The sequence below is a fragment of the Cryptomeria japonica genome, chromosome 6 (assembly GCF_030272615.1).
Source record: "Cryptomeria japonica chromosome 6, Sugi_1.0, whole genome shotgun sequence".
Classification (NCBI taxonomy): Eukaryota; Viridiplantae; Streptophyta; class Pinopsida; order Cupressales; family Cupressaceae; genus Cryptomeria; species Cryptomeria japonica.
Window position 1 is genome coordinate 204,803,146 of NC_081410.1, and position 13,561 is coordinate 204,816,706.

Here is a 13,561-nt window from a genome sequence, read left to right on the forward strand (position 1 = left end):
TTGTAGTTTTATGAGTTCATTCCTTCCTTGTAAAATTTGAGTGTTCCCTTTTTGACACACGCTTCTTCCACTTGAATGCCATTTTCAATGAATTTAGTGAAAGATGGTATGCATTGAAGTTTTAGTCTGTAACTCATTTCGTCGTTCAAGTTATCGATGAAGATTTCCATTTTCTCCTTTTCAGGAATATCTCGAGGAATTCTGGAGACCATGCGTCGCCAGCATTGAAGGAATACCATGAATGTTTCGTTGTTCTTTTGTTTGGTATTGCAAACATCTAGCATGGTTATGGCATGTTGGATGTCGTAGGAATAGTGGGTTATGAATTTGTTAACCAACTCATCAAATGATCTGACAGGTGGTGAGATTTTGGATAACCATTCCATGGTTTGCCCTCCCAAGCTTCTGGGAAATAACCTCATTAAATAGGTGTCATCATGAGCAAATTCAAGGCTCAGTGTGCAAAATTCCCGAACATGATCCCTAGGATCGCTTTTCCCATCATATTTATCAAATTTGGGAACGTCCGAGTTTGGAGGAAAAGGCACCATGTTTAAGCTTCGGTCAGATGGATAAGGACGGATTTCGTTTAAAGAGTACCGCACTGTTGTCCCTTGTTGCATATCCTGTATTTGCCTTTGCAACATTTGCATTTGTTGAGTAAGGGCTACCAAGGGTATATTGTCTTGCCGAGGAAAAAGTTCTTGCCTTGTATTGGTTCTCAGCTGAAAAAGTGTGGTAAATGGTATATGTTGCTCTGGTGTTTCTAACTTAGGTATACGCATTTATGGTATGCGTTGTTCTGGAATGTGTTGCTCAAAGTTATGTTGTTCAGGTATGCGAGTTTCTTCTTCTCTGTGTTGTTCTTGATATGCATATTGGCGAGATCCGGTTTGAAAAATGTTCGGGTCGAAATCTTCAGGAAGTTTAACGCCTTTGCTTGTGAGCATCAACAGATATTTTTCTTTGTCATTTTCCATGAGTTTTTCAACAAGTTTTTGGAAGGACGGATTTTCTTGACATTCCCGAAGAAGTGCTTCAGTAATTTTAGGTTCTTCTACGGATGGAACTTCAAAAGGATTTGATAATCTGCGATTCATACTGGACTCAACGTGTGTCTCACTTTGTTTGTCTCGTTGAGAGCGAGTAACAGGCATTTTAGTAAAAACTTTCAGTGATGAAAGGGACAAAAGCCTCTTCGAGGTGTTACTCGGGTGTTGGTGGTTCTGGTCGAGATGTGTTATATGTGATGCACTCGTCGGGCGAGAATGCTGGATTGATTTTTCCACCGCGGTTTATGGTTTGATTAAAAGCAGACTTTTGACAGTATGCTCTCGTTTTCAAAGGTTCTTTGTCAAATTCGCTAGATTTGTTTTGGATGTAACGTTTGACGTGATGAAGGAATACCCGATGAGATTTGAAGAGTTGACGATTGATGTATAAAAACTTATTTCTCTTGATGAATTTGGAAAAACTAGGTTGTTGTTTCTTCAACGTGATGTTACGATAGAGGTTCTTTCTTCTCAAAATAAGGGGATTAGTCATGCATGAGTGATCAATGATTTCCTTTGATGTGTTTGGATTCAATTGATTCTTGTTTTGAAAAATTTCAAATCTTACTTTATCAGAGTGAAGGTTTAGATGCCCCTTCACGATAAAGCGTGTCAAATGATATGGATAATAGCTTCCCGATCTGGAAACTGGATTTGACAATTTGAGAATTTTAAACAAGTGTTTTGAGATAGAAATCCGTAAGATGGTAAAGGATTTTGTTGATAGTGATGATGAAATCTCTGGATTATGATAGGAGAGACGTCCTCTATTGTGCGATTTGTTTAGGATTCTGACAACTTTTGTTTTGACACAAATTGAGCTCAAGAAATAGTTTTAGTGGTTCGTTTGTCACTCTGGTTTGATGAAAAATGGTTTTTTTTTTTGGATGAAAAAGGCTTCTAAAGATGTTTTTGAAAATTTGAAATTTTTCACGGTTTTTGCTCTCTGTTTTCCTGTTTTGGATCACGCGCTAGAACAAAGTCTCCATGCGCTACTGAATTTACTTGATGCGCTAAAATAATGGGCCCACGCGCTAATCTGCCCCTAGACACGCGCTAAAATTCGGATTTTGGAAAATGGCGGTCTAACAGTTTCAAAAATTTATGCGCTATACTGTGCCTGTGACGCGCTAACTGTTTGAGTGAATGCGCTAATGTATCTATGCCACGCGCTAAGCTGTTTCTTCCATGCGCTAAAATTAGGACTGTTGAAAATTGTTGTGGAATTTGTTCGAAAAGGCTACGCGCTATATTGGGCCTGTTACGCGCTAACTTTTAGACTTTATGCGCTAATTCTTGGTACCTACGCGCTAAGCTGTTGTTGCCACGCGCTAGACTGTGTTTCGGATGCGCTAAAGGTTTTTATACTGTTTTGCCTAAGGATAAAACGCTACTGTTTTAACTCCATGTGCTATTTTGAGGTTTGGATGTGCTAACAGAAGTTTTCCACGCGCTAAGATGTTGCTCTTATGCGCTAGACTGCCCTAATTTTTCTTTTGGTTGATTTCTTGAGGATTTTGAATTTTGTTGAGAAATTTTCAAGTGTGATGGATGATTTTCTGAAATAATAAATGCAAGCACGACACAAAAAATATAACCATTTTGCCTAATCTAACAGAAAGTGTATGTTCTGCGAGGATGTGTTCAAATCCCCAATGTTTTAACAGGTTTGGATACAAGTAATACACTTCAGAAAGACTCTTTATTCAAGGGTCATAAATAACATCATAGCCCACTAGTCTCGATACTCCATCAGCTCAAACAGCCGTGTCACCCCCTAGAGGGCGCCCTTTTTTTGCCTTTTGCCAGAAATTAACTCAAAGTAAATTGCTTCACAGTTGAGTAGGTATCTTGGGAGATATATGGTGAGTAATCTTGGGGGCGGATTCTTCCCCACCCTTGCACTATGATGTTATAAATGTTCGGTTACTGACTCAGTTCAAAGCTTCTAATTCTATAGTTCGTAATCAGGCTTCCCGTTCGGCCGTCAGTGATAAACTCCCTCAGGAGGCTTCCCAACCTTTAGAACAAAGGCTTTATGTATCTCAAGGATACTGGGGGAAGGCTAATCACTGCGCGCAACCGTTGAAAAGGACTTTCATCACTTTCCACATTTGATTATAGTGGGTTGGAATTCTTGGCATCAAATTCGTTCCCCACTTAGGTCGTTCCCTTCACACCGGCCATAAATGGCTTTAAGAGTTGATTGCAACTCCTCGGGAAGGCAGGCCTGCTAAAGGTTTTAATGCTTGAATTACTGAAAGCTGTAAGAGTGGTCTGGATTTTTGGTCACCCAGTTAAGGGGAGAGCATATACCTTCCACTTTCGAGACAAAGCAAACAAAGTTCTTTTTAGCCTTCAAGACAATGATTTTCTAACTTCTATTTGGAGATGTTGCTCCAACAAGCATGATGTTCTTTTTAACTTTTAAAAGAAAGATTTTCTGATCTATAAAAAGGAAATGGTCAACAAAGCAAAATTTCCGATTTGTAGATCAACAAAAGAAATCGTTTTTAACTTAAAATCCCCCGCTCTATCTGCAAGAAACTGTTAGCATCCTGCAAGAAAACAAAAGAAATAAAATGTTAGAAGATTTGGAAGACTTCTACAAGTCTAAAATTTCAGTTCGGTTACCAAAAAAAAAAATTGTTTTGTCTGTGATGCGCTACAGAATTGACTGTGCGCACTACAATAAAAGCCAGATGCGCTAAAATTATGTTCCTCTGCGCTATACTGTTGTTGGGATGCGTTACTCTGTGAATTGGAAGCGCTGTTATGCTCTTTTTCTTTCTCCCGCGCTCAGTTCTGCAGGAAAATTTGAAATATGATGCGCTAACTTCTGAGGTTCACGCGTTGGATGATGGACTATAAGCGCCGAACTGGGGATCGGATGCGTTATTCTGTTTACTGCATGTGCTACTCTGTGTTTTGCCCGCGTCGAGACCTACAGGAAATTATTAGTGGAGTCATGCGCTAAGAAAATGTGAAAATATTTCAAAATACTAGTCCACACACACACACAAGACTTCTTGATGCAAGCTATGGAGTAATAACAAATTACTCAGCTTCCCAAGGAGGGTCCCATGGTTCTCTATCTCACAATGTCCCTCAAACCAATGTTTTGCTCTCAGATCACTGAGCAAAATGGTTCAGGGATGGCAAATGTAAGAACGAGGGATGCTTTTGATATATTTTAGTATGAAAGGTATGCTAGGTTATGTATGATCTTAGGAATGCAATAAACTAAATGATAAGATGACAAGATTAGTATGAGTACTATCCTAGCCTGATATATTTAATCTATGATTGAGCTAAATGATAAAGAAATTATTCTAAACATGCATATTAGTCTAATTCCTTATCTAAAAGAGGCTAGATGATGAGCATAAAAATGATATGAAAGCCTGAAAGAATTTGAGCATAAGTATAATGCTACAAATTTGAAAGATGATTGTTAAAAATGGAGGAAGGAGAGCTCTATTTATATAGCACAAACAGGGCAATGGATGGTCAAGATTGAATGGTTTAATCAAGGGCCAAGTTTGAAAGTTGGGGATCCATGTGCACAATTGGCACCAATGAAATGGTGACAAGTGTCAACATAGGATTGGGTTGAGAGAAGAGGTTGGAGGCATTAAAGGCCTGAGAAGACCTCATGGTTATCTAAAGGCTAAGGGTCAAGTCTAAATTAAGATTATCCACTGGATTAAGAGTTAATCCAAGGATAAACCTTTGTGCAAATGATTAAGAGATAATCATGGTCAAAGCATTAATGGCCTGATGAGACCTTTGGGTTGGGTAGGGGTTGAGTCAAAACAAATGTTTTAACCATGTGGGAGGGTTTGAGTTAACCATTAATGGTTATTGGAGACTTTGGGGATTAAGTGGTTGAAGGTTGTAAGCCTTCAATGGTTATCAAAGACTTTGAGCCATTTAGTGGTTGAAGTTTGAAAGCCTTCAATGGTTATCAAAGACTTTGAGGGTTTGAGAAGTGACTTCCCTTTGCTTAGGGATGTGACAAAATTTAGAAGAGGGGTTAGGTTAATTAGAAGTGACTAGAAGATTCTAGAAGGGATTAGGAAGGGGTTTGGGATTTTGCAAGTGGATGGGAGGGATAATAGGATTTAATTGAAATTATTTAATTCAATTTGGTTGCAATTTGGAGAAATTAAATAAATTAGATTTATTCAATTTGGGATAACTATTTAATTAAATTTGAATTTAATTAAAAATGGATAGGGGGGATTTAATTGAATAAAATGATTTATTCATTAAATGGTATAGTGAATTTTATTTAAATAAATTGAGTAATTTACTTAATAAAATAGAAGAATGTGGATAATTTAATTAAATTGGATTTAATCAAATAGAGAAATGAACATAAAATATTCATTTGAGAATGTGGTCATTTTTATACGTCTACAACTACATGTCCGAAGACATTAATAAATTAATTAATTTAAAAAAAATTAAATAACTAGTTGATAATGTTTAATTAGCTAGTATACTTGATGACATAGCCCACTTAATTAGTAAAAAAATTAATGCATGTGGTAATGCTAAAAGGAATTATTTGAGATGAACTTGATATGTAGAATTATCAAAACAAGTCTAGTATAATTTAGTTGTCTACACCTTGACATTGTTAGGAACCAGAAGGCAACTGAGAGGGAGGGGGTGAATCAGTTGTCAATGAATTTCAACCCAATTATAACTCAATCAAACTTGATACTTAATACCGGTAAACCAAACTTAATGTATGTTAATAGATGAGTAGTTAATATCAATATCGGTGAAACTTAATGCATGAAACAGAAAGAGAAACAACATCCACAATACATAACACAAAGATTTTGACGTGGAAACCCTGTAAGGGGAAAACCCACGATGGGAAACCTTACCCACAATCATATGATACTACTGCAAATAGTATGTGTATACAAATGGGGTATGCACATGCAGAAAGGCCAACAACCTAGAGCACACTGCTCAAATGGGAGTCGCAATGACTACAGTAGGATGGTTAAATCCTAGAATAATGTACTACTCAAAATAGCATCTCCAATGTTGGATTCAGTATCAGTTAAGCTCTGATAAACACCTTCAAACCTTCCTTGAACCTTCTTTATGGTCTACTCATATGATATTCAATATTCGAACATACCATGTTACAATACCATACCATAACCTTACATACCATACCATATCACATCTCACAAATGAGCTCTTACATATATACAAAACCTAAGACCAAATGTATAGGTCGACTCACTAAGAATATTACAATTAAATCAATTACAAATAATTCTTGATGTGATGCATCATGTCGGCTCAATACATTTACAACAATATTCAATCAATAAATCATCTCCATAACGTGTCGTGCTGATTTGGAATAGATAACACATACCGGTCCATAACCTAGACCAATCTGCCAGCAACAGCAAATATGTCAACCTAATTAGACCAATAACCAAAACACCAAAACCAAGTATCCAAACAATGTCTTTGACATAATCAAGTGATCTCCAGATGATAACAAGTCATCATCAATGCCGATGAACCACATAACTTGTCGGTGAACAATATACCAGTGACTGAGCATAAGTCATTGAACTTGTCGGTGAACACAATGTGTCGAATTAACAGTAAACCAATATAACCATAATGCTAAATCAACAATGTAGATCTCCAGAAGGATAAGTGTTGACATCAATGACAAAACTAATGCAACACATCCATAATACCAACAGACATAATCATAATTTGTATCTCAATTTACATTATATTTCACACATGTTATTTCACAAATATTAACATTATAAAAATATTATATGCATCAAGTTGATACACAATAGCTAGGATGAAGAAAAACTGGTCCAAAATTCAATTTAAAGTTTTAGGGTTTATTTTTGCATCTCGAAGTGATCTAGATCATTTCTATGTATGTAAAACCTATGATAATAAAATGGTAAATTTATAGACTAGAACTAGTTATATTTAATGTGGGCAAGATGAGAAGAGATAAAGATCAAACTATAGGTCAACTCTTAAGTAGAATAATAGAATATATATAGTTGTTATTGCATAGTTGAAGGATAACATAGCCAAAGGAGATGTACTAAGAGTGAAAATTTGTACCAATTTCTATGTGTGAAATATAATACTACCCATCATTTATATATGACTCAATCAATGCAAAAAGTTCTATTGATGCTTCTTTTTAGTATATATTGTTCCATCGAAATGTTATTTTAATGTAAAATTTGTGTTTATATATGTACTTCACTCCAACTACTTATTTTTTCAATATATATATACCTCTTACTCTAAATAATTATATACCAATCAATTATTAGTCCCCTCACAAACATAGACATTATACAACCAAAAATTCAAAATCAATACACTAATCACAATAATTTAATTTTTGTGTCTTAAACCTTCAAAATTAATCTTCAAATGTTATGATATTGTGTAAATGCAATTCTTATTATTTGAGTTAACAATTAAATGTTTTCTATTGACATGTGTATGTATGTGTGAATTCCTTGCCTTATCTTTTCTAAATATAAACGATTCATATTTTTCATTAGTTGGAAAGAATCAAAAGAAGAAATTGAGCTATCTGAGTGAACAACTTGGAAAATTGGAATAGAATTTTGTCCACAAGCAATGATTGAAGTAAAGGCTAAAGGTGAGTTGCATATCATAGAGTCGTAACATTTGTTCTAATTGGAATTTTCTTTTGCTCTTACTGGAATTTTCTTTTGCGTGCGAGAAGACCCATCAACATTTTGAAATGTCTTTCAATTTCTCTACCTTCCATTTTCATTTAGAGACGTACAATTTTGTCAAGAAGTGATATATCGGTGAATGAAGTGAAGGGTGAATATGAGGTGCACATTCTTATGTCTATTCTTGGAGTCATAACATTTGTCATTATAAGATTTTTCTTTCATGTGCATGTAGACTAATTATTATCTGTTGGAAATGAGGGATCACTCCTTTTCAATGGTGTTGTTTGTCAATGCATTTAAATTCAATGGTGTCGTAGCATTTGTCGTTTGTCAGTGCATCTAACTTTAATGGTGTCGTAGCGTAGACGTTCCTCCCATTTTCCCCGTCTATTGCCGAGATTTTCTAACTAGCGGTTGGACCGAGGAAAGGTCCAATTTGTACTGTCGATAGCAATTTCTCAAATGAAGATGAAGAACATCATGCCTGAAAATGCAGTTACATAATATCGAAATCGTATGCAAGTAAAGGGCATTGAATATTCACTTTCACGTAGGAGTTTGCAGACACAATGGAAGCTTACTGCCAAGATATTGTATAGCATGTAGTTAAGACAAGATACTTAGATCAATTGTGAGTGGGCTGCAAATGTCAAAGATCATCCACAAGATGCTTAGTCAAATGAGTAAATGAGTTTAAGAAGTATTTATATTTTTCATGAGAGATTTTTAACTCTATTGACAAAAACATGCAAAAAGTTCTGCTCACTACTAAAATAACACTACTTAGCAGTGAAAACACCAAAATATCAGTGCAAGCATCCACAAAGCTAGCTAGCCTGTGTTCAATTTGGAGTTTTGGAATTGGGTACAGTAATCCATCAAAACATAATTAAAAGAGTATGTTTAGATGTTATAGTTGGAAGTGCTTCGGTTGACATGTATGCAAAATGTGGAAGTATGTACAAGGCATTCAAACTATTTGATGAACTTTGCAAAAAATGCAGCTGACAGGTGTAAAGCCAGATTCCACAACCTTGTGCAACCTCGTCCCAACCTGTACAAAAATCGGAGCTTTAGAATAGGGTATGAACCTCCATCAAGACATAATTGACATAGGATTTTGGTCAAATGTATATTAACATCTAAAATATCAAAATTTCAGTCGATATGTATATTAACTTTGTACCAGATATATTTCCTGACATAAACAGGGGACTCAAGATGCATCCTAGGGAATTGTTTATGCAGAACGCCTACAATCATCATTCATTATGACAGAGGATGAGCACAATATAGAACACATTCCTGAAATCAGGGGTAAGTGACATACCAATTTACACAGGGAATATTAGCCACTCTGAAAATATCCCCAAACTCTATAGGATTCTAGAAGCTTTGCCCTAAAAATTCCAATGAAAGAGGAAGCTGGAGAAACAGTAGCCAAACAGTTTAAATGCAAGCCAATCTAATTAACAGCAGACCAGAAACATTTATCACTTGTTTCTTACCAAAAATCCCACTGCTTGTTTGATATACATGTGTTTATTTTAAGTTGAACCAGCATACTGTAGTGTTACAAACTTTCGATTTTCAGTAAGGTATGACAAGTCCAAAAATACAAAATAACATAAAATAGTCTAACAACATTTTTTGTGCAGATATATTCTAACCTATTGAAAAGTTGTACATTGATGAATGCAAATATTTGAATGAAGATTTTATTGACCAAAACCAATGACACCTACAAGATAAACAAACCCTGAGCAACATGCCCAAATATTCTTGTTCCTATGGGAGTTTTGCTATTTGCCTCAACTAAAGCAGTGCATAATTCTCTGAAAATGATTCACGAAGCATACTTTTTTTTTATTCGGAGAGTTGTTGCAGTCGAGCTTCTTCTTTTTTCCTTAGTACTGTGTATGGATTGTTTTCCATTTTTGCATACCACTCGTAGGAGAATGCTTGGTCAATCCGAAGGTCTTCTAAGGATTTCACTCTAGAGACTGCAGTAAATGTTAGACCTTGTCTTTCTATTGCACCGATATTGATGGTTGCCTTCTGTAGTGTTAAACCTTGAGCTTTATGTATGGTCATAGCCCATGCCATTTTTATTGGTAGTTGCCTAAGGTTGCCTAGTAATACTAGTGTTATGGGTACAAGTTTCGGGTCGTTTGGGTGCCACTGGGGACCACTATAGTTATCAAATTTTACCATGATATACATTGGTATGTCAGGTGGCTTGGAATCAAAGCTATAAATTATTTCAATTATCTCACCAAGAGCTCCATTGACAAGTCATGTTTGTGTCCATATGTTAGTTGTGAGCATGATTCGCTGGCCTGGTGACAGTAGGACTTGCTTTTCAAGTTGTTCAGTGTTAGTGTCAATAGTTGTTTTGCTTGTAGTTGTTGTAGCTCTACTTATTGCAATTGGGTGATTTAATTCCTTTAGCATTCGTTTATTGTGAAGGGCTACCATATCATTAGTAGCAAAGAAGTGGACTGCAATGTCAAATTGCTTATTCACAGCCGGCGCTAATTGGTCTTTTGTTCGTGTCAGCAAGCTTTGCCAATCTTCTTGGGTCAAGTGTGCACTACTTATGTTTAGTAGTGTTTGGCAGAATTGTGATTGCTTTAGAGATTCCCCTTGTTGGCGAAACATCATTTTTAGGGTGATAATTGCTGTAAATTGGTTCCAAAGTGTTATGGCATTTGAGTGTGATGTGTATATTGATTTATCCATTGCAAGTGGCAGTTGGGCGAGGTCTCCAATGAGAATCATAGATACGCCTCCAAAGTATGAATGTTTATGATGAGGGAAAGCTTCGCGAAGTCGGCTATCTATTTTCAACAATAGTTTCGGACCTATAAAGTTCATCTCGTCAATGAGTATATATCTTATGTCCTTCAACTTTTCTTGGAACATTGTTAGTGCTTGGCCATGTAGTGGTTGCATTTATTTGATGGGGATTCGTAGTGTTGAATGAATAGTTGTCGCATGAATGTTAAATGCAGTAATTCCAGTAGGAGCTAGTATGAGTATTGGGTTTTTTTGTTGTGGTGAATTTTCGTGTAGCATAATTTTTATACAGCTGATCAAGTATGATTTTCTTGTACCTGCAGTTCCTTGTATGATCATGTGTAATGGTTTGTTGAAGACACTGGTGTTATGATTTGAGACTATTGAAAGTGCTTTCTTTTGTTCCGTTGATAGGGTATTGGTGGGTGTATACTTTCTTGTTGGTACATGTTCGTCTTGGGTGGTTGTTTTCTTTATATTTGTAAATTGTGATGCAGTATCGTGCAATTCATGTGGTATTTTGGTTTCAGCCCAATTATAGTTGGTGTCAAATTCACGTTGGCCTAAAAATTCAAGTTCATCCAAATTGTTGTTGATGGTATGCCTCATTCTTGAAAGTAGTTCCCACTCGTTCATCTCTAATGTGATAGTTATATTCCTTTCATCTTCATTGTTTTCTTCTTCTTGGGGGCTAGCATTTTCTTCGATGTGTCGGATGATATGCCATACATCATATTTGTTTACATGCATTTGATGCCAATTGGTGATTATTGTGTCCTTGGTAACTCCTATATCAATCGTAATATTTTGAAAGTGTTTATATAGGAGCAATTCACTCCAACAAAATGCTTCAAAATGTTTTGACTCTTCGTTGGGTATACTGTGGAATTTTGGGTAAACGTTAACAATGCCTTGAATTGTTCTCTCTTTCCATTTCCATGATTTACGACTTGGAATGTAGGTGTAAGATCTTGCAGATTCGAGTAATGTGATAGTCTCTAGCTCTAGAGGGTGGCCATATAAAAGCGTGAGTAATTGTTTTCTACGATAGTCTCATTTTGTGTTTTAGTTAATCGGTGTAGCACTTTCCATCCAAAATTTAAAGTTGTAAATGGTTTGTTACAAACAACAAGGGGTAATTTTTGCAGCATATGGCAAGTTTCTTGCTCACCAATGTCACGTTCTACTACAATCTCTGTCATGAATCTTGGATATGCTACTAATACTGGGTCGTCTCTTTTTTGAGTTGTGGATATTCTTGTTAGCATAGCAATACATCTTTCAGATGTTCTCTCTGCTTTTGATACATATTTGGCAATGTATTTTAGTACAAGTTCACGTGATATGATAGGCTGGCAATCGATATTAGCTCTCCATATTGAAATCATTTCTGGGTTGTGGATGTTGAGTCTATCATCGTTTCTTGCAGGTTCATATTTCTTTGTGCTCGTTTCATTGCATAATAAGATAGAGGTATGATGTTCTTTCCATGGAGCTTTATATCAGCATTCTAGTTTTCTACCCTTCTTCCGTAAGCATGTGCTCTCTCTGAATTTTGTGTGTCTTTGCACACGGTTCACTAACTCTTCATAATCATCCAATGGATTTGTGGCTACTATGTCTATTGTGTTTAGGAGGCATGGATCATCACGTGGAGATCGATATATCTGGTTGTTCCTATGTGTTGCTACACGAGGGTTCCAAGTGCTTACATACTTATCAAAAAAAATTCTTGCTTTATCAACATCTTCATTATTTTCCCAATCCAGCTTGTCCATGTCTGGCGCATCTTGGAGCCATAGGAACACATGAACATGTGCAATTCCTCGGTGTTGCCATTCATATTTGTACCAATAATTTGTCACACCAAGGAGTTTCTCAATAACTTCTTCATGAAATATGGTGAATCTTTGATGTAGGTATAATGATGTTCTATGTGGGTTATTAATAACATTTTCAAGATGGTGCTTATTTGAACGCATGGAAAGCTCCATATTATTTGTGAGGAGTTGTTGGAGGTTTGGCCACTTTGTATCGGTTGCGCTTAGTGTGAAGAAGAGGGTGAGAGATCCTATTTGGTTTATCATGTTTGTTAATTCTAAATGACACTTGTTCCAATATGGTCTGGTTCCTCTCATGGTAGAGCCAAAGTGAAGTAATTCCTCAGCTAGTTGTGAGTCAAGGAGTTCTTTCAGGTGTGTGCATAAATTCTCAATAGTGGTTGGTAAGTGCTCTTCTCATTTTTTTTTATGAAAACTATTGCAAGCGATTGGCTCTGATGACGCATCATAAGGTTATAGATGTAGTATCGGAATCTTGGATGTTGTCCAAATCTTTGATCATAGAATCACATCAAGTGTAGTACATATTCATGCATCTTTATTTCCCTAGTTCTTGGTTGTATTTGTAATCCAATTCCATTTGGGAAGAGTGTTGGAAATGTCATATCCAGTAGGCCCTCGGTATTATATTCATTAATTGGGGTTAAGCCTATTTTTGGCCAGTCAATGATGTTATCTATGGTGTCCTCTAGCTCTAGTGTTTTCTTAATTATCTATAGTTCACGGTGTTCATTCGGTAGGTGGAATATAAATGATGATGAATTGGTTATCGTACCCTCAACTTGGTCTTCATCAGCATCTTCACTGTTTGCTACCATTACATCATCGTTTGCTTCAATGGTGTGAAGCATGCTTGATACTTTTGTTCTTTCCTCGAGGATTTGGTTTAGGTTGTTATAATCTATTGACACATCTTTATAGTATGGGTCATATTTCACTTTGTATTACAATGCATCCATAACACGACCCCTACTTACGTAACAGTCATAGTAGTTTCCTTGAGCCTGGGATCTGCGAACTATAAGGACATCTATGTCTCCCAATTTACGTGGGAGCACACTTGCAATGTTCTTGTATGTCTTGTGGGAAGCTAATTGTACGGCTACTATATTTATATTGGCCTCCAATA